The sequence below is a fragment of the Centrocercus urophasianus genome, unplaced genomic scaffold, assembly GCF_019232065.1.
Source record: "Centrocercus urophasianus isolate 14NV4802_14NV808 unplaced genomic scaffold, USGS_Curo_1.0 seq_44, whole genome shotgun sequence".
In the NCBI taxonomy this organism is placed as follows: Eukaryota; Metazoa; Chordata; class Aves; order Galliformes; family Phasianidae; genus Centrocercus; species Centrocercus urophasianus.
In genome coordinates, this window is record NW_024885022.1 from 1,394,334 (window position 1) to 1,421,396 (window position 27,063).

The following is a 27,063-nucleotide window of genomic DNA, read 5'->3' on the forward strand; positions in this document are numbered from 1 at the left end:
TTCTCATGCTGAGGAAAGTCAGCACAGCTCCACATCCTGGGGTCTTTTTTTATCTGCAAAGGAATATTTCCCCCAGCTTTCTTCCTTCCTAAAAGCAGTGCTGCTACCACAGCCTGCCTACCCATCACTGCTCCACTCTCCCTAGCTTGTTGCCTCCTCATTTCCTCCACTGATTCTCAGCTTGGTTTCCTCGCATTTCTTTTTTCCTCAGCTCCACTCCATTTGCAGGAGCTGGGGTCTGCACAGTGAGGGCAATGTGAGATTAATCAAGTTTGGAAAAATTGTCTTTTCTGTGCACACATGATGCTTTTTTGTTGTTGTTATTGTTGTTTTTTCCCTTCAACTCTCAGTGAAGATAAATGTGTCCAAAACTGCTGTGAAATTCCTCAGAGAAGAGCTGACAGAGCTCCCAGTCAGAGCTGTGCCATGCCTGTTTCTGGCATAGGAACCCACATGCATCTCACAGCAAATAGAGCAGCAACCGCTGATAGGAATAAAACAAGTCTCAGCACAGCACATGCAGGTATTTTAATGGAAAGAAGAAAAGAGAGCGAAATGAAAAGAAAGTATCACATACATTCAAGTCTTTCATTGCTTAATACAGACGTACTGTATCACTACATCATTTCACTTCATTTGGTGTGAAACTGCAGTAAGCCCATTAAAGCTGAAGGAGCTGCATCTGCTGATCACAGTGCAGTTCACTGCACCTATTGCTGCAGTATCATTGCTTCCCATATGGTGCTGTAACTACTCAGTATGCTGAATTGGGCACTGCCTAATATCTGTGTGTCCCAAAGGCTGCACTGATCTAACCCTTACGGAGGGAAGATCCAATACTTTTCCCTGCTGAACGCACCCATTGCCACCAGGCAGCTTAGAAGTTTGAGTGTGTTATGGAGGATTTGCCACTCCTCCTCTTGTACTGCTGAACACAAGGTACTTGGCTCAGGATCTTTCAGCACAGAGCACAGCTGAACCTCCTATGCGGTCCATCACTCTACTGCTAATGCCCTCCTCCTTCCCCAAGGGTAAATGTGAAGTTTATCCCTGTGAAGAGAAAGATTTCTTCCTAGGATCCACTCTTACAAATAGCCACTGTGTGGGTTTTCCAGTGCTGGTTAATAACAGCTATATTTTATTACTTAGAAAACATCTCTGCGCCAGCATCCCACATATTTCACACTTCACTTCCTTCGCATGAGTACTCTGGGGTCCCACTGCTTTACTGAAGTGTCGTTCCAAGTTCCTCCAGCCGTTGTCTTCAACCCTGACTATCTCTGCAATGGGAGCGCTGGAACCAGGACCAACCAGATGTATTTATCTGCTCCAAAATTCTTCTTTATGGGCACTCAGCTGGCATACATGGCCTTCAACAAGCAGCTTTTATCACTGTGCTCTGATCCTCATGTCCCCTCAGATTTTTACCTGCTGTCACAGCCCACTTCATTCTCAAACTAAATCTCACTTTGTAATCACTGTATGCAAATTCATTTGGGCAAGATATTTTGTTTGTATGTTAGCCTTTTAGAGTGGGCTGCAGCAGATTCACACTCTTTTGCTTTCCAATTGATACTTTCTCACCAAACCTTCAGGTTAAATCTCTTATCTGAGAGGGGAGGGATTTGCTGCTGTTCTCCTGCACTTTTTGCCATGCTGGAACTTTTTCCTATTTATTCTAACCAAGTTCCCTACTTTTAAAATATCTGATCTAAACGGGCAGCGATCAGCACTGCCCAGGGGATCATGTACACTCACTGTCTGTATTAACTCCTGCTTTTTTCTTAGGGGTAAACTGAACCTCCCTCAAATACGCATCAAAACGGCTTTAAATAGCAGTCATCTGTGGTATTAATCAAGTTTCTTCTTAAAACCATCCCAGATGTGCCATTCAACCAGCTTATACTGGTTTCTGTAAGAACACCCACTGTTATTATTGTACCAACAGATTTTGCAACTTCCTTAATTTCGTTTAACACATGAAGGTCTTAAGTTGAGATCTTTCTGCAGCAATGAGGGTGTGCTAACAGCAGAGGGTTGCAGAAATCTGTGCAGCAGGACAGCTGACAGCGAGGGCTGTAGGCACCATGTGGACAAGGGTCTGGAAGCAACCAGGGGCCAGACAGAGGAGAAGCTAGATGCAAACTCAGCCTGACACAGCTAAGCATACACATGAACTGGACCATGTTCATTCAGAGCGCTTGCCTGATTTCATTTTTTTTCATCGACTGAAAGGTGGAGAACATGTCAGGAAAAGAGCCAAAATAGGCCTGTGGATGAGCAGGGACCCACAGCCACCCCATACCAAAGCTGTGTGGAAAAATGGTGCTTGGCAGAGGAAAAGGATCCTATAAAAAAAGCTCTCCGTCTGGGCCTGGGACATTCTGAGCATTCTTCTGACCTCCACCCTCAGGCAGTGAGAAATTACTGCCTCTTGTGCGAGTAGGGAGAAAACAACAAGACAGACTGCTTTTAGCATGCAGGAGGTAGCTGAGTCACCTGCTTGAAGGGCTGGCTGCCTATAGTTGACCTCAACTGGCAGGTATTTCCTCTCTGGCCATGCTTTGGGGTGCACTGCCTGCACCAAGGTTTCCACCCTTGGTGACCCAGAATCATAGAATCACAGAAACGTAGGGCTTGGAAGGGACCTCCAGATATCATCAAGTCCAACCCCCCTGCCAAAGCAGGTTCCCTACAGCAGGTCACACAAGTAGGTTTCCAGGAGGGTCTTGAATATATCCAGAGAAGGAGACTCCACAACCTCCCTGGGCAGCCTGTTCCAGTGCTCCGCCGTCCCACCTCTCCTCCCAGGGAGAACTGGGATAGTGGTTCCCTTCATTAAAGATCCCACGTGCACCCCATGGGTACCTGAAAGAAAGCAGAACCCAGAGTGCTCTCTGCAGAAAGACCCAATTCTCCCTGGGTATGGAAGTCCAGCTACCTATTATCCTGTATCCTTAGTCTGGTTTCTATTGCGTTTCCCACCCTGAAAATCAGAGATTAACTTACTAAACTCAAAATGATGAAAGCAAAGCCCAAAGAAGGCCCAGTGAAATGACAGCACACAAGACTGGAAAACACTTTTGCTTCAGGCCTTATTCAGTTGTACCCCTTAATACAAATAACCAAGCTCAGCACTGTAACGCCAGGGAAATCCAATAACATTTTCTCATGCAATGGGAACAGTTTTGTAGGGACTTATATTTTATTTGCAAACTGGCTATCTGTTACAGCTAGCAATTCAAATCTAAGCAATGGAGTAATATTTCAGAAATGATTAGAGCAAAACAAATAATCACATGAACAGTATTATTTTGCAAAACATGCGGGCCTTGGTAATTTGTGGGCTTTGGTACTAAAATTGTGCTGTGCCTTTAATCAAGATAATTATGCAAACCTCTCTGAGGGTCATAAAGGGTTCAGGAGGAGGCCTTTTGATGCTGGGATGCAGACCCAACACCCGTATTACATTGTTCTGATTAGAAATGCAGCACCGTTTTCTTCAGTTTCATGCTGTTCTTGAATGCGCAGTGGGAAACACCAGCATTTCTGACTCGCATATCCTGAGATTGCTTGGCACACTGCTGCAAAAAATCAGCTTTCTTCCTCCCGCTCTCTAACATGGACATGGAAAAGAGCCTTCTCTTTCCATCGCCATGCCTTCTAAAAACATTACATGAGAATTACAGCATTTATTTATTTTCTGGAAGGCAGCCAGAAGGGGAAAAAAAAAACAAAAAAACAAAACACATAATCCTCTTTCAAAAATACCCCTCCCTGTGAATTGGATTATGTTGTAATCCGTTCTGGATCTGTCCCAGGCCTGCTTGCCTTCTGGGGTGCAATGACAATGTTTTGGACGGTCTGCAGTGCTGGGTGGAGGGGGCGGACCACCGGCAGTCTATGATACAGCCCAGGTTTCTCTCCCACCTCTGAATTTTACAGCCACAAGGAAAAAACCTGTACACAGACTGGGCTTTGTCCATCTGCAAAGCACACGCTTAACCTGAGTTGCTGCTGCTCACGAGGTCGCGGACATTGGCGCGTGACCATCTGGGGGCACTTCTGGAGTGGGGCTTTTCCCTCTGTGCCACCGCTGATGCTGCTCTGCTGATGTTTCACATGACTCTTCCCCTGCAAACTGTCACTCTTCTTTATTTCCTTTTTCTTCCTGAGTGGTCTCCGTGGCCACTCGTCTCCATCTGACTTTGCGGCAAGCTGGGGATTGCTAGCGTTCTGGAAACCCGATCTCTGTGTCTCCGGCTGCAGTATAGGGACCAGACCTCTCTTCAGCTCAAATTGAGGGCAACTCGATGACAATCTGAAGGGACTTCAGAGAGGGGAAAAAATGATCCAAGGCTTAGATGTGGGCTGAAGGAAAATGAAGGGAATGGGCTTTGCAGTATCTTGGCTGGATGATATCTAAGTGGGATATGATAATTCCTCATAAGTCTTAGGAGGATATAAACACTTAAAGGCAAAGGAATTGATTAGGACGGGAGAAGGAGGTATAAGTGGGATTAATGAGATGGAACTGAGAGCAGGAAAATTTATGCTTTACAGCAACATTTCCTATTAGCGAGATCTACTACAGCGTCGGGTAGGATTCCAAGGAGAAGCAATGGAAACACTGTTGCTTAAGCTACTTCAGAGAAGACTGGACAAACACTCAGGAACACGCTGTAGGGAACAATTCCACAGTGTTGGGGGGATGGAAAAGATGATCTAACATTAGTTGTTCTCATTTCCAATTTACGTGGTGACTCTATATTAAAGGTGGTTTTTATTATTATTGTTATTGTTATTATTGTATTTCTTGAGATGCTAGCCAGTTATCAGCAGAAGAGACATTCTAAAAAGTTCCTTCTGGTATTCTGTAATAGTCCTGCTTCGCAAGTCTTGTCTATAATACAGGGCTGATGATTTATAGCAGGAATGTCATTCTCCATTCATCCTATTTTGCTGGGTTACTGTAGGATCTCTGACCAGTGGTTATCTTGTGTGCTTTATGAGCTACAACACCGAAGCACAGCACAGCACAGCAAATTGAGTCAGATGATTCAGTACAAACTTCCTGGCTTTGGAAAATTGAAAAGCCAGATCTTCAGTCTCATTTGATAACTATTTCTTTTTCCTATTACTTTTTCTTCACATGTGCAGGCAGTTTCATAGAATAATACTTAGAAAATCTTTGAAAATAGGACCTTAATAGGTGAAAGGCAGAAACAGGCATTATTTAGCACAAAGAGAAGAAGCACCACAAGAACGAGGGAATTCTTGCTGAAGACACATTTACTCCTGTAAGTGACTTTTACTGACTTTGTAATGCCATTCCAAAAGGCCTGGGTTCTATTTTTTGGTTGATTTACATCGTATACGTGAAAGTGCCACACTCTCATTTTAAAAAGGGAGAGCAATAAAGCAATAAAGGTTTCCTTAATGTCTAACAATGTGAGTGATATCACAGGTAGCTCTGGAAGGTCCCTGAAGCTGACTGACCTGCTAGGAATGATGTAGCTAAAGCCTATCCTGGCGTAGGTGAGGATATAATAGATGCTTTCTCAAGCTTCTTTCCAGCCTTAATTTCTAGTTATTTTTCTTGGAAATTTTCTAGACATCTAGCATTTGTGCAGATGCATATTAGGTCAGCTAAAACCAAACACTGATGGAGTACAAGGTCAAAACGGACTATTCAGCTTATCTTGTCCAGCATTTCTGAACAGTTTCCCAAGTGTGATCTCATAACAAAAAAAGAATAATAGGCCTTTTCCCCTCTTCTCAGCTGGAAAGGAGGGGCAGCTAACCTCTCATTGAAGATCTTAAGACCAGAAGGTTGAGAATAAAGACTGTAGTTCAGCCTCCAAATGGAGCTGTGTACAACGGCTCCTGATACAAATGGGAGCAGAGCTGCGTGACTTAAGTGTGCAAATGGCAATATGCACAGACAGGACACAAGGCATGTCAAGAAAGGGACACGAGGTCTGCTCTTTGTCACATACCAAATTGATTGCCAATGGAAGGTGCCTGATTTTCAGGGACTCCTCCTAACACTAACACTGTTCAGAGACTCACGCTAGCTAATGCTGACTTCATTAGAGCTCTCTGGTCAATGAAAGCAATTGTGTGCTGTCTAGCGGCTGGACTGGAAGACAGGAAAGGATTTGATTCAATGCTAGCTGTGCTCCTGACTCATAGCTTACCCTCCAAGTAAGTCATCTGACCTTTCTGCAGTTCAGTCAATCTGGCTGGAAAGTTGTGCGGGAAGAAGGGAAAAGCAGTATTCTTGGTGAAAACCACAGACGGAATCTGAGCTGAGTTTTCCTAGGTTAAAAAAGAAAGAGACAATATCAGAACGTGAGTCAGAATCGGAACCTCCCTGGCCTTTTCCACTCAGGACGTCTGGTAGTATCATCATTATCATAGCAGAAAATCATTTACCTCAAGTCTTGCTTCTAGCTCAGAAACCTAAAGGAAATACTCGGTGCTTGTGCCAGGTACACTCAGCTCCTGAATAGATTGAAGGACTATCTGAACAAATTTAATAACTTTGGACTTCTCTACATGGATCATATTTAAAGGGTATAAATAACTACAGCAAAAACTGGAACAGAGATGGATTTATATTACTAATATATTTTAAAAAAAATTCTGATGGGAAAATGGAAAAAAGTAGGGACTTAAAAATACCTTTTTTTTTTTTTTTTTCCTTGTGTTATGCTTTCTGTCAGATTTTGTACTATAGAGACCTAAAGAACATTTTCTGGCAAAACACCAAGTCAAATACAACATGGTGTAAGTTCCTAATAATGGAAAGAAAGTTGCGGTGGGAAAGTGTCCAGAGCAGATTTTGTAGACAGAAGGTCCCTGAATTGGCTGCAAAAACAATTTCTTTTTCAGAATGTCTTCCTCATTTTGAAAATATAAATAGCTCTAATTAAGTGCCCCAACCTTTTTCTTTTAGTATAAGTAGGAAGTGAAGTTGTAAAAGATTGATTTTGGCCAGCGCTGCCATAAAGTGTTGAAAACAATAACGACCTGTAAGGGAAACCAAAATTCAATGGGGGCTGGATTTGTGGTTCTGAATATCTTGAAAATGCTTCTTTTTTTTTCTTTTTTTTTTCTTTTTTTTTTGTGAGAAACCTCTGCTGGACCCATGAAATCAGACCCCCCTCTGGATTTCAAGAACATATGAACTAGAGCAAAAGAGCCTCACTCTGACAGATTGCTCATGTGGAGGACTGTTGTATGAAAAGTCCTATTGAAGACACGTCCATGCACACAGCCCCATGGGATGTGTTTCTGCGTGTCTGTGACAATCAGGAGGATAATAAGAACCCAATAGCACTCTGTAGTGGAGGAACCATGCAAAATGCAGATGCTGAATGGGGCTGCTAGGTTTAGGCTCTATGTATTTTTAGTTCTCAGCCCCTGATGGAAACAGAACCTCCTTCCAATTTGATACCAGGAGAAATATTGTGATGCTTTGATCTGATGGTAGAAATATCAATGGAAACGAAGTTTTTATATTGTTACCATCACACTGCTCGTCATTTTTTAGGGGTCTACAAAAGACCTGCCATACAAAAAATGGTTAGATATTTTCACAGTTCTACTTAGTCTTCTAAATTTCTCTTTGGAAGTCTAGAGAAGTATTTAGGTCTTTCTTGGACTAGACAGAGGGATTATCAGAGCTTTCACATTAACTTGATCCAGTAAGTATAATGATAGAATCACCTAATGGGAGCCATTAGCAGGAAGGGGCTGGAACATGGGGATGGTTTTCCCAACCAGAATTTTTACTGTTATAAAACGTGATACAGATAGTACATTTTTATGAGTCTCAGGGACACCACTTCTCCATCAGCATCATGGAAATACAAGAAACCTCTCGACTTTATTTTCAATTAGGTGGTGAAAAATTAGCAAGAAGCTCCTTGTGGTCTCCTGTGAATTTATTACAGGCACTAAGCTCTTGCATTAAAAGGCATAGAGAATATAACAAACAATAGAGATCCGGCAAGATTTCAAAGTAAACAAATCTGGACTGAAATTTTAGTCTCTGAACTCAGACAGGACCTCGACCCAAGCAGGATTTACATGCAGAAATTGCTCTCTTGGCTTACACACACAGCATCAGAACTGCAGTACTAGATGTGAAACGCTGTGAGCTCTGATGCTCTGGAACATGGCCAGGCAATCTGTGTCACCTGGGAAGTTAAAAATGTTTGGGTGTAGAGTTTGATAGGAATTATCAACGCCGTGGGCACGTCTCATCTATTAGTGTTCAGAATAGTTTCAGAAGTATATCAAACTGTGTAGACTTTTAGTTTTTAAAACTCCCTCGTTTCCTCTTCTGTGTTGGAAAAAACTTATTTTTCAAATGGCTGCTTTTATCTCATGTGATGCAATCTGGAGGTGAACGTCACCTCTCACGTGCTTCTACCTTTTTAGTGCATTACCTCTGCACTATTAGATCACATGAAATGGCTAACTTCAAGGAATTAATCATTCAGTCATAAAGTACAAGCTATACTACAGGAACAACATTCATGATACAGCACTCCCTGCCTCCCTAAGTTTTCTCGTTTCTTGAACCCTGATTTTTACAGTAATACTGCAAAACTTACCTTACACTGCAACACATAAAAGCAACAGAACCAAATCCAGAGGGACAGATGCAACAAAATATTTCTTTTTCCCATGTGTTGAGCTGTCAAATGCAAGCCAGCTGCACTCTAGAATCATAGAATCATAGAATCACCAAGGTTGGAAAAGACCTAAAAGATCATCCAGTCCAACCGTTCACCTATTACCAATAGCTCCCACTAAACCACGTCCCTCAACACTCTAGAAACAATGTATGCATGGCAATTACACATGAGCTAAACATGCCCTGATTTCTCCATAAGCATGCAGCAGAATAATTAAATCTACCTGCATATGGGAGACTTTGCCTTACTCTCATCTTGAAGGCCAAATCTTTAAATGGAGAATTGCCTTTGGAAGATGAAGCTGATAGATTAACTTTTAATTTAACATCATAATAGTATTGGCTCAAGTACAGAGCAGTCAGAAGGCCCTAAGATATCTTGTGGGATGCAGAATCTGGTATTGACTGTGCTCTGCCATCGTGACTCAACACGCCTTACAATACAATTACTACAGTGGCTGTTATTCTCTTCACCTACAGAAATCTGGAAGACGTGAGAATTGCTGGTTTTTGTACTTCCCCTCTTTCCTGTTCTCTATGTGAAAGCTTTCCTACCTCTCACTCAGGCAGGATCAGGGAAATAATTCTGAGAAAATTTCTTCCCTACTTCTCCTTTATCCTGGAGTTCATCAAGATGATCTACAGACAGAAGTTTACTCCTATTTTCTCCATTTTTCTTTTTTGAATTAGTTGGTCAAACAGCCAGATAATTCTTCTAACTCATCTTTCCATGAGGTCTACTGAAACCATGGTAATGTGCTTCAGAAACACAGGGCCCAATACTGTATGCTAATTTAATTATATAGATGATGTAACAGAAAGCATTTATTTAGGCATCCTGTTCTTAAGCTGAGCAAAAAATGAACAAGAATAAGAAATAAGCATGAGAAAACACAGCAGGTAAAGCATGTGGAAGTGAATTTATATGAACTCCTGTTCTGGATACAGATGCAACTTGCAGTACTTTATGAGATTTGGCTCCTTCTATTGAAAATTGTTCATGTAAATATCTTGGTATATCTAGAAATATCTTATATTATATCTAGAAATATATTATAATATCTAGAAATATCTATATCTTGGTATACCTAGAAAACTCTGATTACTCCTGGCAAACTTAGAGAGTGAAGTTTCGTTTTCTAAACCATATATAATGAATGAAGGATGGTCTTTCAAATCAGAAGGCCAGTTTGCTCAAGCAATGTGTCAAAATAGCATTGCTATAGTAACAGTCTGGTATCTTTCAGTGTGGCAGGATTAGAGCACAAAGATGTTTCCAATTGGAAACCATGGTGGTTTATCTTTTGTATAAAGCACCAATCTCTTTCTAGGTAATGGATCTCCATCCTGTAAATAAGCCAGCAACATACACCATTCTAATTTGAGAACTTCACATTTGGAAAGTAAAAAAAGTTCCTTCCTTCCTTCCTTCCTTCCTTCCTTCCTTCCTTCCTTCCTGCTTTCCTGCCTTCTTTCCTGCCTTCTTTCCTACCTGCCTTCCTGCCTTCCTGCCTGCCTTCCTCCCTTCCTCCCTTCCTGCCAGCCTCCTCCCTTCCTTCTCTCTTTCTCTCATTTTTCTTTCCCTCTCTATTTCTCCCTTTCTCTTTCTTTCTAACTCACTCTCTCACTCTCTTTTCTTTTAAATGGCACATATCTGGACTACAAGTTGTAACCCCAAAATCTATATAGTCTGTGATGGACATTTTGTCATATCAACAGTCAGTTTCCAGAAGGTTCACTAAAAAATGCGTGTAGAATTGTATCTTGTGTTCCTGAATTTAAAGCTATTTTCTGTCATCTTGCTATTCTCATTATTTCCATAAATTGGGGAAATCCTCCCCAGAAATTTTGTGTGGAATTAAAAAAAAAGAAGCTATCAGATTAAATACCGATATCAGAAGGAAGTAATTTTCTACATCGCCTTGAGGACTGTTTGTTGGCAGAATAGAAAGGGGAGATTCCTGATTTTCTACAGAAACCTGTTACTATGCTTGGAAGGTCCCAAGAAATCAGACTGGAAATTTGGGTTGCTTCCAATCACATCACCGCACAGGTATTTTTAGTGACTTTTTTAATTCTTCAAAATCCCCCCTGAAGCATAAATATTCTACAGAAGACTTACAGGTAGACATACAGGAGAGGATTTCCATTTTCAGAAATGTTTGAAACAGCTGTCCAGGAGAAACATAAAATTCCTACTGTAATTTATGAATAATCTCAAAACTCATGTCAATAAAAGATTTATATGCAATGCTACGTCATCTTTATTTGCCTGAGTGTCCCCCTTTACTCTTACTAAAAGAAGTGAAATCAAGATTAATCAGTAAATTACTTTGGCCTCAACAGAGTTTCTCATTAATTCATGGTTTCTCATTTCCCACATCCCCATCACTGCTTAAAACTTCCCTTTTTACAGACAGTTCACTGTTTACATGATAAACATACTCCCCACATTACCCTTCTGGACTTGTATTGCTCAAGTGTGAGAGCTTCAGTGCATCCCACTTCCTTACCAGCCTTTTGAAACCGCTTTGATGACAGTGCTTGGTGACCACAACAGGCAGTGAGTACTAATATTGCAGTACAGCAAATTTTCCCAATCAATGAAGCATAACATTCAGTTTCTCCAGCTGTTCCCATTCCTGGAAACCTGCTGGAAAAAGCCACCATGGAGGTAAAATAGGCTGTCTGGGAGCAGAAGGCTCACTCACATCTTGAAAGGAGGCATGGAATGGGATAGGGCTCTTGCCCTGAGACTGGGCTGTGGCAACTCCTTTTGTTGTGCTGCTTGGATAAAAAACCAAGCAAGCAACCAACACTTCAAAGTGTGTGCAGTATCTGGAAACTCACCAAAGGGGAGGCAATTCCTCTGGAGGGTTAGCTGGGACAATTGACTCCCTGCAAGGGCTGGCATGGAGGGTGTGTCTGCAAGGAAAGTCTTCATAGCCAAAGTTTCCCCTTGCTCCAGTCACTTCACAAAATGCTGTCTCACATCCGGCAATCAAAGCCCTTCCCCAAGCTGCAGCCTGCACCTACAGCACAGCAGTGAACCCAGATGACCCACTGCTCCCACTGTCACAGAGAAGTCCATCACCGTGGGGTTATGTGGGTATTTCTGCCTTTTTTTCTTTCTGTCTTAACTGTGCACGACAGTTCAGGAAGCAGCCTCAGAAATTGGACCTTTAGCCTCACTGACACAAGATAGAATACTTTAATGACTGCTATGGAAAAATATACTTCACCAAGCCAGTTTTACTCAGAGGAGCAGCTAGAGCTGAACCTTACTGAGATACTTGTTAGTGCCAGTAACATCACCATCCCAGCAGTTTTGCCTAACTAACAAAACTCACCACTTCTGTTACAGATCTTTTAGTAGTGTCCTTTCAGAGTTATTCCTGCAAAACAATAGGCAAGGCCCAGGAGAAAAACTCTAAAATTTAATATTAACTTACATTACACTCATCATTTTACATCAGTATCAGATTTAAGCTGTCTACAAAACCAGAGGCTTTTATACCACATTCAAAATTTACCAAGTTTAATTTGTATGTGCCTCACAATTAATTAACTAAACAGTTAGAGCCAGGATCCAGTCTCAGATCCAGGGAAACCATCTGTCACAACCTGGCTCAGTCCCATCGTGTAAGGTCACCAGTCTGTTGTGAGTGGGCTCCATCCATGGTATCCCACTTACTTCCAACCCCAACATTCAAGTCAAATAGTCTGTCCTTGTGCTTCTCATGATCCAGGGCCACCTCTGACCTCTTTCCAGGGTGGTGAACCTCAATAGACATCCATCCTTTCCACATTGAGTGGGTCTCAAGCACGGCCCTGGGGCTTCAGGGGCATTTCCATACCTCCAGTTTAACAACACGATGGAACAAGGAACAACATTTGAGCAGAAGAATGATCACAAATGTGGGTACTCTTAAAAGGAATTGAAAAGCTCAACCCTTCTGAAACAGGATGGAATCCTCACTTAGTCACCCCTCCTCTGAACACAAGGGCTGGGCTGAGCAGGTGAGCCCATTCTCTTTTCCACACACTCAGGCACGAGTGATGACTGCTCAGCCTCTCCCCTTTGCAGCATCCCAATCAGGACCTCTTGGCTGCTTTCTTTCTGCCTTTCTTAGTAAAAAGCCACATCCCACGAGAAAGGCCAGTAGCTAAAGGATACTAGGTAGCTTCCCGTACTCAGCATATGGAGTCCTCATTTAGCATCATGATGGCTTCTCCTAGCTAGTGCCTGGAAAGGTCGCTGAGCACATTTCTGAGGAAGAGCCAACCCAGCAAGTTGCCTTGATGATGTCTACATATGTGTCCACGAAAATACAAAATAGGGCCACACTCCCTGCCCCAAATACACACTGAGCACCTAAGGAGAAGGCTCACTGCTGGGGCAGGGCTGTGTGCTGTGATATGACTAAGCAGGAACATCAGTGCAGATAAAGATTCTCACAACCACAGTGTTGATTAGAGATTGGTGCTGTGAGGCCCTAGCACCCAAAAGAAGATAGGAGTGATTTCTCTGTTGTCAGAGTTAAGAGTCAGATCGCCCTCAGAGCACTTGCACCTTGCAAGAGCAGGATGCTCAGGCTGCTTTGACACCACCTGAATTATTATATTTATTTCTGAAACCTCATTGCAGTTAACTGTCTGAAAGTGGTCTAGACAAACCAACAAAACAACAGCAAATAAAGGGCCAACAACGTAACCATCAAAAGATGAGAAAGAGTGATTTCTGATGAGAAATTTAAGTGCAGGTGGCTCACCCAATCACAATAGAATACATTCTTTAAAAGAACATATTCTCAAACAGCTGTTTGTCTTTTGAGTTGTGTTGAATTTAAACATACCTCTGTGATGTCTATATGATGTTGAAATGTATGTGTTATCAATATTACAAAAGACAACTATATTTTAAAGTGTATTTTTTTACCTCAGCAAGCAAAAAATTCATAGCCCATAAGTGTAATCACCTATGCCTTAATTATGGGTGCATAAGGTTGTGTATGGGCACGTATATTTCCACTATTAAATATGAAAAATGCAAATACCAAATATGAAAAGAAACATTTAGGAGACGTCAAGGAATAGTGAAGGAAATCAAACCCTTCTCAAAGTTAAGAGAAGGAGTATTTATCAATGTACCCTAAATCTGAAGTTAAAAAGATGGAAGATGCAAACTTACCTAGAGAATAATACATATTTTGGGGGGCGTCTGTACCTACGGAGAAGCAAATGGAGATACAAAACAGATTAAAAACAAATAAGGATTTTAGGTGCCTCCACTTTGACTGCCAAATTTTATTCACTGTAACAGCACCTCACTTGTGAAGGTGAGTTGCCTAGCCATATAAATCAGCCCTTTTCAGTGCTGAAGTTCAGCACTCCAAGCACACGCTAGAAGAAACAGATGTGTGAATTATCTAATTTCCATTGATGTAAATGGAAGCTAAATGACTAAAGAAGGAGTGAACTGCCTCTTTGCTACAGCCTCGTGCCTTAATGGATTCTGCAGAGACTTTAAACTTGTGCCAAAGATTTACAGCTAACAGAATTATTCAACCAAAATCTCCAACGACTAATGAATAAATAAAAGCCTCTATTGTCATTCAGGATGATACTTCCCTTTCTCAGTGGTATAACCCTTTTATACTTTCCAAAGATAGCTTAAGATAAAGGATATTTCTCTTGTCTGCAACCTGGGGCAGAGCTGTGTGTGTAGCATCATCTTCTCATTTAGGCAGAGTCTGGGATTACACTGACAGGCACAGCATGGTGGAAGGAAGGGGCTGAGAAAAAAAAGTCCATGAGGATCCTTGCTTGGTCTAGACAGGATTTGCTTTCAGGGCCAGAATGAAACTCAGATAAAAAATGAGACTATTCTTCATCAGCCCACCATGGATTTGAATATATTTCTACTTGGGATTTTTCCTCTCTCCTGTCAGTCCAGAGGGTCATTTGGACCTCTTTCTTCATGCTTAGCAATACCAATCTTATTCACTGCTTTTGAGAATGTGAGAAAAAAAATCCTATGGGTTTTGAAGGCTGAAATGAAGCAGAAACCTTTTGCTGCTGGCTGAAATGCAAGTACATAGAGATGGCCCAAAGCCCAGGCCATGACTTTTTTTTTTTTTTTTTTTTTTTTTTTTTAAATTTGGGACCTTGCATTTTGGGAAACCTAGACAGCCCTACAGCTCATTAGTTTGGTAATCCCTCTGCTTCAACAACAGAAGCAGAGGGAGATGTGACTCATTTCCCAGTCACGACTACCTCTGGCAGCTGAAGACAAATCAGTGCCCAGTCTCTGGGACAGTGAGTGGGTTATCTGTAAGCTCTGCATGCTCAGCCACACCAAGCTGTGCATAAAGGTGATACCAATTCTGCGTGTGCAACAGCCATGGCCTCTTTCCTCAAGACATTCCATCAGAAAACAGGGTGGAGAAAGTACCCAGTTCAAATTTACCAGGGAGATACAGTTTCCTCTCAGCTGTAGGGAAAGAAATGGTCAGGAAAATCCTTACATACATAAACAGCTATTGCATTTGAATTTCCTTTTTTTCTTTTTCTCTTTTTTTTCTTCTTGCTCCAGGCAGAAGCATGTTTCTTATTCATATGAAAACATCCTGTTCACATTTAAGATTTTCTGCTGTTAGATGCAGTTCATTTTTATCTGTTCTCAAAGCAATCAGGACAGGGACAATTTCTGATGAGTGACCAATGGTGAAAATAAAATAAATGAGGAGAGAATGGGAACGGGGTCGCTGGGCACTGTGTGGTTGATGTTACGATCTATTTTTGAAATGGTACAGGATATGGAGGTTGCACTAGCTCTTCTGAGAAAATCAGCTAGCTAACCTGGTATCTGCAGGACATCTGTAGGGCAAATATATCCACGAGTCCTTTTTTGATTAGTAGTCACTGCTGCACAGTGTAAGAGCTCTGTGTCATGAAATAATCTGGGTAACCTTATGTTCTAGTTGCTAGGCATGACGTGCCTGGTGCCTTTCCCTGGATGTATCACACAGATTTTTAATTGGGAATATATCAAACCAGTAATACTTTTCTCTTACGGAAGATATTTCCACATCTGCTTTGCAAGTGATCTTCAACATCGAGTTGAGCAAAACATCCTGAATCCAAAATCTACAGTTCAGGTTTCTTACTCACATTTAGATTCACGGAAAGTTTGAAAACAGCTCTGTGGAAATACTGACTGTCTACAAACCCTACCTGAGGTAATGGAAGCAGCAAGGTGTGCATAATGCTTTGTTTCTGCTTCTGTAACGACAAGTTTTTGTTCTTCAGCTGGGAGAGGCCTGCTCTGCGTTGTGAAGTGTTGCCACAAGAAGAGGGCTGCGAGAGCCACACTGCACTGACTTTTTGTTTTTGTACCCATAAATCAACCGTAGACCATAAAACACAACCTGTAATAACAATCACCAATATTTAATACGCTTCTGACTAGTTTGAAAACCTGTTCAAATACTTTGTACCACCCACAAAAACATTTGTAATAAATTGCAAGGCAATAAAAATCTCGTAACACGTAATTACTGGCATTATTGTATACTTCACTTTTTTTTTTTTTTTTTTTTTTGAGTAGGAGGAGCTGGGCAGAGAGGAAAAGGCTGCGTTTGAAAAAAAAAAAACAAAAGAGAAGGGAACTTTTCAGTTGTATTTCATGAGATAATCTGTTATGCTATTTTTTAAATAACATATTTTAAGCAGTACTAAATACGGAAAAGGATTTTTTTCAAACAGATCACAAGTTCTGTTTCTGAATGAGTCACTTCTGATCAGTAGGATTCTCCTTAACAGGGGATTTACAGCAGAGGGACCAAAACCTATTTCCATTGAAACCAGGCAAGCTCCCACTGACTTGAGCAGAGGATTGACCCGACATGCACAATGCAGCCAGGGGTGGAAAAACTTAGAGAAGCGTTGTTTTGTTTTATTTTAATAAATCTGCAAGGACTCTCCCAGTTCAATTTCCACAGCTTTTGGCACATTTTATCCTTCCTCTAGTTTGCACACAGGATTGAGGTGCAAATGTGTAAACGACTTGCGCACGTACAAATACAAAATCAATGTTTATGTTTACACTACTGCAAGCTTCTGCCCTCTTACCTGTGGCTTGTGATGAATTTAGCCAGGAGCTGGTTTTACCAAGGGTTTGAGTTACTGGTGGCTGAAGGGATATTCTGTTTGTGATTCAAAAGAAGCCATTTCTACCAAGCAAGGAAGAAAAACGAAAATCTGTGTAACAATAATAAAAACAAAACAAAATCCCCAAATAGACACCAACAAATAACTGAAACCAAGCAACAAACTAACAACAACAAAAACCAGAGCACTGGTTTTCAGGTGAAAACACAAGATTTTGTGCTTAAAATAAGCACTCAGCTGATTGTTGCACAACATTTCATTGTTTTGGCACTTCAGATTTTATTTTTATTTTTTGGACATTAGTTTATGGGAAAAAAATACGTGTTATTTGCTAATTAACAAAATTGATTCTGAAGCATCAATTTTATTTTTTTCTTTTTTTTCTTTCCCTTTTTGTTTTTTAGAGTATCTAGCAAGCCTAATTCCAGTACAAAGTCACGGGAACCTAGGAACTTACCTGTGGGAAAGAGAGATATTCAGATTCTTCTGAATATGTTAAATGTGAGATTTTAGACACTTGGGCATTTATACAGAATTACTTATTCAGATTTGAAAATCTACCAGCTAGAAGCTTTCTCCATGATCCTTTCCCAGATTCCCTGGTTCACGTGGATTCAACCACTGGTTGAACCCTGCCATGAATGTCTTTGTCCATGGCAGATATTCCAGGCTGTCAATGGCTCTCAGAAAGGCTCCCACTTGTTAGAGAGATTAACAGGCAGCTCCTTTGAAGGGAGGCACCTTCAAATCTGTTTTCACTCCCCTAAAACCAGCTCTCGCTCACCGAGGAAGTGGGTTAAAAAGATCTCAGCATATGGAACTGTGCTGTTTCCTTCCTCCTTCTTCACTCCATCTAGCATATTTTCATCCTTAAACCAATGTTTTGAAAAACGCATTTTTTTTTTTTTTTTTTTTTAAAGCAACTTGTGCAATTAGAAAAACATTATTTAAATACCGCTGAAATGCTTTTCCTGTCTCTCATTTAAAGCCCTGCAGGTGAAAATGTAAGAAAAACAATTTGGGGCATTTCCACACGCAGTCACAAGACCAAGACAAATTGCGGACTGAGGGAGGAACGGCCTCTGCCAACTGCAGCAGCTGAGTTAGAAAGTTACATTCTTCCACTGAGTACTTTTCCCATTGTTAACATGTGTACCACGGCATCCGGAGATGATATGCATGCTCTGCACACAGACAGTCACAGGATTAAGCAGGGCCACTCACAGCATACGTTATCCTCAGCCTTAATTGCACAAACCTTCCAACGCTTCGGTCACACCAGAATCTCTTCTAGTTTGCAAGGATTACAAGGAGCAGAAGATGGTATGCAAGGAGATTAAAAAGAAATATTGGCCTTGGCATCAGGGTTATATTCATCTAATAACACACACAGGACACTATTTGTGGATCATGTTGGGCTCACCAATGAGCAAGCAGTGTGGCTGAAGAGCCAAGGAAAAACTGCTGAATGGTATTAATAAAAACATGGAACAAAATTTTTAACAGACTGAGACAGAGGAAGCAAACTGGAATTTAGTGTACACTTGAGATGCAAGATTAATGCTCCCAGAGCAAAAACACTGAGTTCAAATGTCTAAGCCAGTAAAAGCATATTTAGACACCTAGACAAAAATGGCCTGATCTGCTGTGTTGCTGAGCACCTGCACTTTCCAATGAGTTCAGTGGGTTTTACAGGCTAACTTTAGGAACACAGGTTTGAAATTTGTGAGTGTGAAATGGAATAACAAACGGGGAGTGCAAAAGCTGTGCGAGCAGATGCACTAGTCTTTGCCACAGTAGTGTCCTGCAGATGTTAGAGAGACGAAAGCAATTTTCCACGATAGATGATATGTTCAATATATGCACAATTAAAGTAATAGGAAACAAAACGAAAAAGAGGGTCGTGCTCATCTGCTCTTTTGAAGATGTTTTTTCCGTAGAAAGAAGCAGCTGAATGCAACTGTCGTTTAGTTACATCAAAACAACATAACATGTGTGAGCAAGGGAATTCTGGCACGTTAATTGGCAGTGTAGTTGGTAATGTGCTGTGTGCTGGACACTGATGCCTCTTTCTCTCTCTCTCTCTCTCTCTCTCTCTTTTTCTCTCTCTCTTTCTCTCTTTTTCCCTTCTTAATAAGAAAAGTAAACTCAAGAGAAGGCTTCCAGAAAACAAATAGGCATTGTTGCCCAGATGGTAGATATGTGGGATGTACACAGCAGATTTCGTTCCACCAGCTATGGGAAGACGAACAAGTCACTGCAGGGTAAGCCAGTATGCTGGATTTACAGCACACAAGCTGCTCTGTAGTAATAAGCCTCATGCACCCTGCAGGACACTACAGTAAATGCAAAATACTCCACTTCTCAAAGGACTTGGATGCTTAAAAGACACTCTATCTCCATGTGCCTAACCCACGCTGAAATCCATGAGAATCTGGCACACGAGTGCTTTTGTAAACATCATTAGCTGTCCACCTGCAACTTTATGTACCTAAAAACCTTTGAAAAACCTGACCCCGTGACACTGGCAGGTAATGAACCATTTTCATACTCATTTCATGGGATGCACACAGAGCATGTAGGCCATTAGGAGAACTATTAAGTTGCTCACCACCAGCAGAGGTATGGGTCCTTATGGCCCCTGCTGCTGGGAGAGGCAAGCAGCTGCCAAGTGGGCGGACAGGGTCAGCGTCCTATTGCACTTGGCAGCACAGACCTTCCACATCCACCTGTGACCCGTTTCTCTGCCAAAATGCGAGCTCTGCTCTTTTCCTGGTCCAGTTACATCTCCCAGAGGTCAGGTGGATGGGCAATATAGTAGAATGGAATTCCCCCGAGTTCAGCTCTAAAACCAGTACGCTTCAATTGTACCTTAAAAGGCTTGAGTTCTGAAGATGAGCAGCTCCTGCTGAGGTCAGAGGACTGCAGGGCAGTCTGACAGAACGTCTGAGATACGAAGAGCAGCAATTCGGTGAGTCGTGCAAATTCAGCCCTCTTCCTTTCATGGTAAGACCGCAGCTGAGGGAGCTAGAGCCCCTGGCTGCTGAGCCAGCTCTTTGCAAACGTGTCCTCTGGCTCTTTTGCCACCGGTGCTGCCTATGAGCTTCCTGCTCTTTGAACAGTGGAGCATTTCTTAAGAAATTATGGACATGTATTCTCATAGGAGGTGACTGACACGTGGTATTTTCAGGCAGCTGTTAAGAAAAGTCTCATAAACTCTACTGCAAGATTTGGGACTGACAAATCAGGAGAGCAGTGTGATGGCACTAGAGAATTCAGAAGTTTGAAATCAGCTTATTCCTTCTTCCAAATATATTTTGCCCTGATATTGTGCCTCATCCAGCTCTGACACCATACTTTTAGTTTAACACGGTGTGATATTAATATTAATATAATAATGTAATATGAAGATAATAAAACTGTCAATGTTGCATAAATTAAAGATTTTGTAGGTCTTAAAGCATCTAGAGCTTATCATTTCCACTGGAAACCATTGGAAACCGTGGGAGATGTCAGCCTGATATGTATCTGCTTCTTAATTTGCATCTTTCACAGCATTATTAAGTGAATTGGTATCGATCTCCTATGCATGTAAGCTCCATTGTACATAGTTCCAGACCAACTCTAGAAACGAAATACATGTAAACAAGGAAAAATAAAATACAGTGACTAAGAAGCTACTAAGCACAATGAAATCATGGATTTAGCATGGAGTCTAGAGAGTAGAAGCTTTCACTTCTGCTGTAAAAATATGACTTAGGTCTATACAGCTCCAAGAGCACCAAGAAAAAATGCTGAAAGCTGTGCTCAAGAAACAGTAGTATTGCACAGGTTATTTAGACCTGAGTCCTACTGCTAAATGCACCTGTGGTAATGATACGCTTCATTTCAGTTGATGGGATGAGAAATATGAGTACAAGAAGATAGTAGCTTGTTAAGGGCCTTACAGACTTTCTCGTTACCAGGGGAATTTTCTCCCTGAGCAGTTTGGCACTGATAAGGAAAAAGGGCCTCCTGTCTCCCATCTCTTAAGCCTGCACTTCAGCCACACATCCTTTCCCTCCCTATCTTTGTGAAAGCTGGAAGACCACAACGTCTGGCAAAATATTTAGTGATAATAATACTAAAACATTTCTCACTGACTGAGGGAACTACAGAAGTAACACATAGTGTGTGTAGGCCTCTGTCCAGGAATAATAAACTATAGGTTTCAGTCCTATGTTGAGAAAGAGCTCAGATAGCAGTGAAACAAATACATTTATCCTTATAAGACTGAAAGATAGCTGCACTGGGCCAAATATTAAGTGATAATTACCAGGGATAAGCAAACCCTGTGGAGCTGGCGGTTTTGTAAGCAGCTCAGTCTCTTAATATGTTTCAGAGTTAGAGTTTTGTAAAATCCCAGGCATTGAAAAAAAGATGGAGGGAGTAAGAAGACTCCTAACTCTCCTGTTATGTTCCTACTACACCACTTTTGTTGGAAAAATGGTCATGGTGATGTTGGTCACAGGACAAGGGGAATGAAAACACTCCTGTTCCTCCCATACCTCTGAACCTCAGCCACCTTACCGTACAGAGTGGTAAGAACGCTGCCTGTCCCACATCTGAACAGCCCCGAGGGAAAGCTCTTCCTCCAGCTAAGCAGGGAGAATTGCTGGTATTGCCAAGGTTTTTAAGCCTCTTGCCTTTTATTGCACACATAGTGGTAGCTGGTGCTTCCCTCTCAAGGACCTGGCTGCTGCAACTGGCATATCGTGTACAAATCTTCCATTACTTTTAGAAAAAAGAAATAAAAGATAAAAAAGATAAAACAAAATCCAGCTGCCAAGGCTTCTGAAAGAAGCTGTCCTGAGCCGTGACTTGTCAGATCAAGAGGTTTGCATTGCTGCTTGCAACACAAATCTGCAAGACACTATGATGCTACCTAGGGTAGTATGGTTAGCTTGTGGTTGGACTCCATGACCTTCAAGGTGTTTTCCAACCTGAGAAATTCCATGATTCTTTGATTCTAGAACATCAGCCCCTGGGATGCTGCTCAGCTTTCTGAACACCCAGCAGTGAAAAACAAAACAATCACAGGAGAGCAGAAACGATGCTGGCAGCTGGGAGTGGGGAGTTCCTGCTCTCCACAGATATCTAGCTGCCCTCCTCCTCACCCACCACTGCCTAGTTTCACCGTAAAGCTGCAAGGTCCTTGCTGTTGTCATAGAATCATAGAATCATAGAATCCTAGAATGGCCTGGGTTGAAAAGGACCACAACGCTCACCCAGTTCCAACCCCCTGCTGTGTGCAGGTCGCCAACCAGCAGCCCAGGCTGCCCAGAACCACATCCAGCCTGGCCTTGAATGCCTGCAGGGATGGGGCATCCACAGCCTCCTTGGGCAACCTGTGCCAGTGCCTCACCACCCTCTGGGTGAAAAACTTCCTCCTAATATCCCACCTAAACTTCCCCTGTCTCAGTTTATACGTTCCTTTCAAGTACTGGAAGGCCACAATGAGGTCTCCCCAAAGCCTTCTCTTCTCCAAGCTAAACAAGCCCAGTTCCTTCAACCTTTCTTCATAGGAGAGGCTCCATACCTCCGATCATCTTAGTGGTCCTCCTGTGCACCCGTTCCAAGAGCCCCACATATTTCACAGAAGGACAATGAGGTGCTGGAGCAGGTGCAAAGAAGGGCAACAAGGCTGGGGAAGGGCTTGGAGAATATGGCCTATGTGGAGAGACTGAAGGAACTGGGGCTGTTCAGTCTGGGGAAGAGGAGGCTGAGGGGAGACCTTACTGCTCTCTCAAATACCTGAAAGGTGATTGCAGCAGAGCGGGGCTGGTCTCTTCTCACTACTGGTGACAGGATGAGGGGAAATGGCCTCAAGTTGCACCAGGGTAAGTTTAGATTGGATATCAGGAAAAAATTATTTACAGAAAGGGTTGTTAAGCACTGGAATGGGCTCCCCGGGGAGGTGGTTGAGTCACCATCCCTGGATGTGTTTAAAAACCGTTTGGATGTGGTGCTCAGGGACGTGATTTAGCAGAGGGTTGTTAGTTAGGGTAGCATGGTTGGGTTGTGGTTGGACTCAATGATCTTGAAGGTCTTTTCCAACCTGAGCAATTCTATGATTCTACGAATCTTGTGCTGGGGGCCCCAGGCCTGGACGCAGCGCTGCAGATGGGGCCTCACAAGAGCCGAGCAGAGGGGGACGATCACCTCCCTCTCCTGCTGGCCGCCCCTTTTTCATGCAGCCCAGAACACAGCTGGCCTTGCGGGCTGCAGGCGCACACTGCTGCCTCATGGCCAGCTTCTCGTCCACCAGGACCCCAAGTCCTTCTGCGCAGGGCTGCTCTCAAGGAGATCTTCCCCCAGTCTGTATCAATACCTGGCATTGCCCGGACCCAAGTGCAGCACCTTGCACTTGGCCTTACTAAACCTCATTAGGTTCACATGGGCCCACTTCTCCAGCCTGTCCAGGTCCCTCTGGATGCTTCCCTTCCCCCTGCTATTGACTGCACTGCTCAGTTTGGTGCCATGTACAAACTTGCAGATGCACTCAATGTCATCATCTGTGTCATTGATAAAGAAGTTGAAGAGCACCAGACCCAAGATTGACCCCTGGGGGTCACCACTTGTGACCAACCTACTGTTGCTGCAGCTTCAAGTGGCAGCTTTAAATGAAGTGGAGGGGAAAATGGTGTGTAGAATTAATGCAAACAGGCAGAATTCTTATAGTGTGGGCAGCTGCAACAAATAAGTAATCTAAATCATCACATAGGGAGACACACAACCCTTTCTCCTTCCAGAATATCTTCATCCGTTGGGAAGACAGTAGTTTGGTATGGTAAGTGGTGCTGTACTCACTCAGAGAAGAAAAACTGAAAGAAAATTAGGCTAGCTCTGCTATCCATTCTGAAACGCAGCAAAAGTGAAGAAACAGATCAAAGTGCAAAGACAGCAAAACTCAAAGTATACCACCATAAACAAATCTACATTGTCTTTGCTCCAACACAACCAAGCCCCTTATTTGAAGGACACAACTTCCCTAAGGAGCCTTAGAAAAAAGTTTTACACTACTGGTATGGCTAGAAAGATTTTGCCTAGAGCTGCAGCTGAGTATTTTGTCATCCATACTCCCTCCAGCTTCATGTACCCTGCTTCCAGCCTATACTAAGGGTTGCAGTGGTAGCAGTAGCAGACAAGACTGGGACATATTTCTTTTGCTCAGTTTCTCTCACTTGAGTTGCCTTTGCTCTGCTCCAGGTTTCCCTGACCCAAAATGATGATGACAGGGAGTTAATGATTTGTAAAAACAGACCTCTCAAAGCAAAGAAATGCAGCAACTGCCTTGTGACAGACTTCCATTATTTCTCCCTTCCAAAAATGAAAAAAGGCAAGTATAGATCCACAGCAGGGATTATGTGTGAATGAGGGCAAAGGACTGCAATTTATGTACCGAGCAGAACTACTTCCTAAGAGACTGGGAAAAGTGGGAGAGCTTTCCAGAAGTCACAGAGTGTGGCTGTAAGAAGTGGGATTCTTTGAAAACATGAGACTTTTCCCCTCTCCGTAGGAAGAGAGTCTGGCCACAGCCAGGAACTTTTACGTTGTTAATTCAGGACTTCCTTCTCTTCACAGCAGCCCAAATTGGCATTTAGCCCCCTTTAAAAAGAAAACAAATCTAATCCTGTTGGATTTCTGTTCCTCATTTCAGAAGTGTGTGAGTGGGTTTGAAATGAAACAAAATATGTCCCCCTCTTCTTAGTAATGCCAAATTGCTGGAAGTGATTGGAGGAAGGAGAGATTGTAGGGCACATTACACGAACTCTGCACAGATTGCACGAAATAAACCTCTCTCTATAAAACAACACAGTTCAAGGACCAGTGAATTGAAAATAACATGAAGCCATGAGAGAAACATCAAGCTAAATACATCACTACAATATTGCCATTTTCAAAGGAACCAAAAGATACAATCCATGTATTAAATAGACAGCCTGCTACTCCCCTCGGGTGTAGCATTGTTTGGATCAACGATCAGATATCAGCAGAAATCAAATCCAAATCAGGACCAGTCTGGAAACAAACAACCTACCAGCTCCACGATGCTTAACTTTCCCTTACCCCTGCTTGTATACCCACATCCCAAGCTGAATCAGAGAACTCAGTTGCATGGCATCTTGCTGCTGAAAAGCTAGCTGAAAATGTCTTCTGCTGAGCTAGGTTACGATGGAGTGTAGCCCTGTAGCCCTATCACCAAAAAGAGACGTGTAAGCAAAATTCTTCTAGCTGAGGTCTTTACTTAAGACTGTCTCAAAAGGGTGCAGAGTGTACCAGTAATTGTGTAGATTGCTTCAGTCATTCTCTGGAGATGTGGCAATATGCATGGAGGGCGAACTAGAGAAGAAAGTCTGGAGGAGGCAACAGTCTGTTTGCATAATGTAGTCATCATGCTAGCTGGATTTGACACACAACATCTGTGAACAGACTTCTAATAATGAGCTTCTTTATCTGAAGGATAGTTAAATCCTGCCATTTCATTACCTAAGGTAGAAGTGATGAGGGAGTGACACACACTGAGAAATGGCGCATGTTTAAGAAGTGCACGAAGCAAAATCTATGAGAGAAGCAATACAACTCCACAGAAAAGCTCAATTTCTAAACAAACAGCATTGCATAATCACAGACATCATGTGAGAAAAAAATAGATTCTGAGTACAGCACTGACCATAAGAATTAATAACACAAGAGTTTGTCCTTATCTCATAACTAGTGTTTTGGTTGGGAAATACAGGAATAACTGAAAATTATACAGGATTTTAGGCAGAACACTGTGAATAGGAATTGGAGTTAAGATGGAGGTGGGGAAAGTACTTTATTATTACTTGAAATAAGGAAGAAGGTTACTTAGATACGTGAGGTACACAGTGCAGAACTCTGATATCCACAAGCAACTACAGAGATGAAGAAGATCCTCTAATCAGAAACTGCATCGTTTTTTGAGACTTCAGCTTTTGTGATTTCAGTTTGCTCGAAAATATGTCAAGAGAAACATCCCCAGCGCTGGCGAAACACATACAAACATCAACAGCAAGGAGCTGTCCAAGGAGAAGACAGCTCTGGGCAGCCTGCTCTGCTGGTTGGCCACCCTGCACATAGCAGGGGGTTGGGACTAGATGGTCGTTGTGGTCCTTTCCAACCCAGGCCATTCTATGATTCTGTGAAAAAATCAAAACAGCGACAGCCAGTAGTGTGCAGAACAAGCACGTAGATACATGATAGAGAAGACAGTGACTCAGGACACAGCCAGACTGAAAATCATGGCTCAGTGTACATTCTGTGGGAAGAACAAGAAAGACAGAAATTAACATTCTCAGCCACTGAATACAAGTACAAAGAGTGTAAGAAATCTGTCCCAGGGTGCAGTCTGTTGAGACAGAAAAACTGTGTTCAGCCGTGTAAGACTTTAGAACATTAGGAACATAGGACCAGTCATAGAGAGTCAAAGCAAAAGTCTATATGGCTCTGGGAATGATCATAAAGAAATGCCTAAAATATAAAAAAGAGAAAGCCTGATAGTAAGCCCTCAATATTCAGACTTGGTTTCATTTTCATGATCTTGTGCAGTCTCACTGTCCTTGTGCAGTCTCACAAGTCCATGTAAAGTCCATGTAAAGTCCATGTCCACTCAGTATCCACAGCTTAGGAATGCTGTGCCTTACATGTATGACCTGCAAAGAACCAAGTTACTCAGCATTTCTAAACATTTCTCATTATAAGCTCATCTGATTACTGTAGCTTTTATATTGGAAAGGACAGTGGGCAAATTAGTCCTATCGATTCCCTCCATTCTGTAAATGATTTCATAAACCTTCCTTGTAACCTCCCCTGGGATGTGCTCTCTAAAATAAAAATGTCTGCTCTACTCACATGGCCCTGACCTTCACCTTTAAAAAAAGTACAAGAGTTATATTGGTTTGCTTTAAAATAAGAGGATAGCATGCTACTGCTAGATCCTGTGAAGTCCACCACTGCCAGAAAGTCCATAGTGAGCTTCTAAGATATGTGTTGCAAAGAAGAACAATAAAGTGGAGTGGCTGGTTTACCATTACTTTAAGAAAAAACGTCTCCCATTAAAACTTCAGCAGGTGAAACAGCAAGAGCCAGGAAGGACATTTTACCACACACCGAATGCT

At 42.2% G+C, this 27,063-nt stretch overlaps 1 long non-coding RNA gene across 4 annotated transcripts in view; it reads right to left on the bottom strand.

Annotated features, from left to right (window-relative positions):
* Nucleotides 1-3,100: 3,100 nt before the first annotated feature.
* LOC122168681 overlaps nt 3,101-27,063 on the bottom strand; it is a 43,373-nt gene continuing 19,410 nt past the window's right edge. For 3 of the 4 annotated variants that reach the window (XR_006171321.1, XR_006171319.1, XR_006171322.1), the window contains 8 exons: nt 16,844-16,944; nt 15,947-16,140; nt 13,902-13,937; nt 11,224-11,363; nt 10,833-10,881; nt 8,628-8,735; nt 6,201-6,321; nt 3,101-4,330 (listed from right to left, as the gene is read on the bottom strand). This is a non-coding gene — a long non-coding RNA (uncharacterized LOC122168681). The remainder of the gene's footprint in view (nt 4,331-6,200; nt 6,322-8,627; nt 8,736-10,832; nt 10,882-11,223; nt 11,364-13,901; nt 13,938-15,946; nt 16,141-16,843; nt 16,945-27,063) is intronic. The other variant, XR_006171320.1, reaches the window with a different exon arrangement.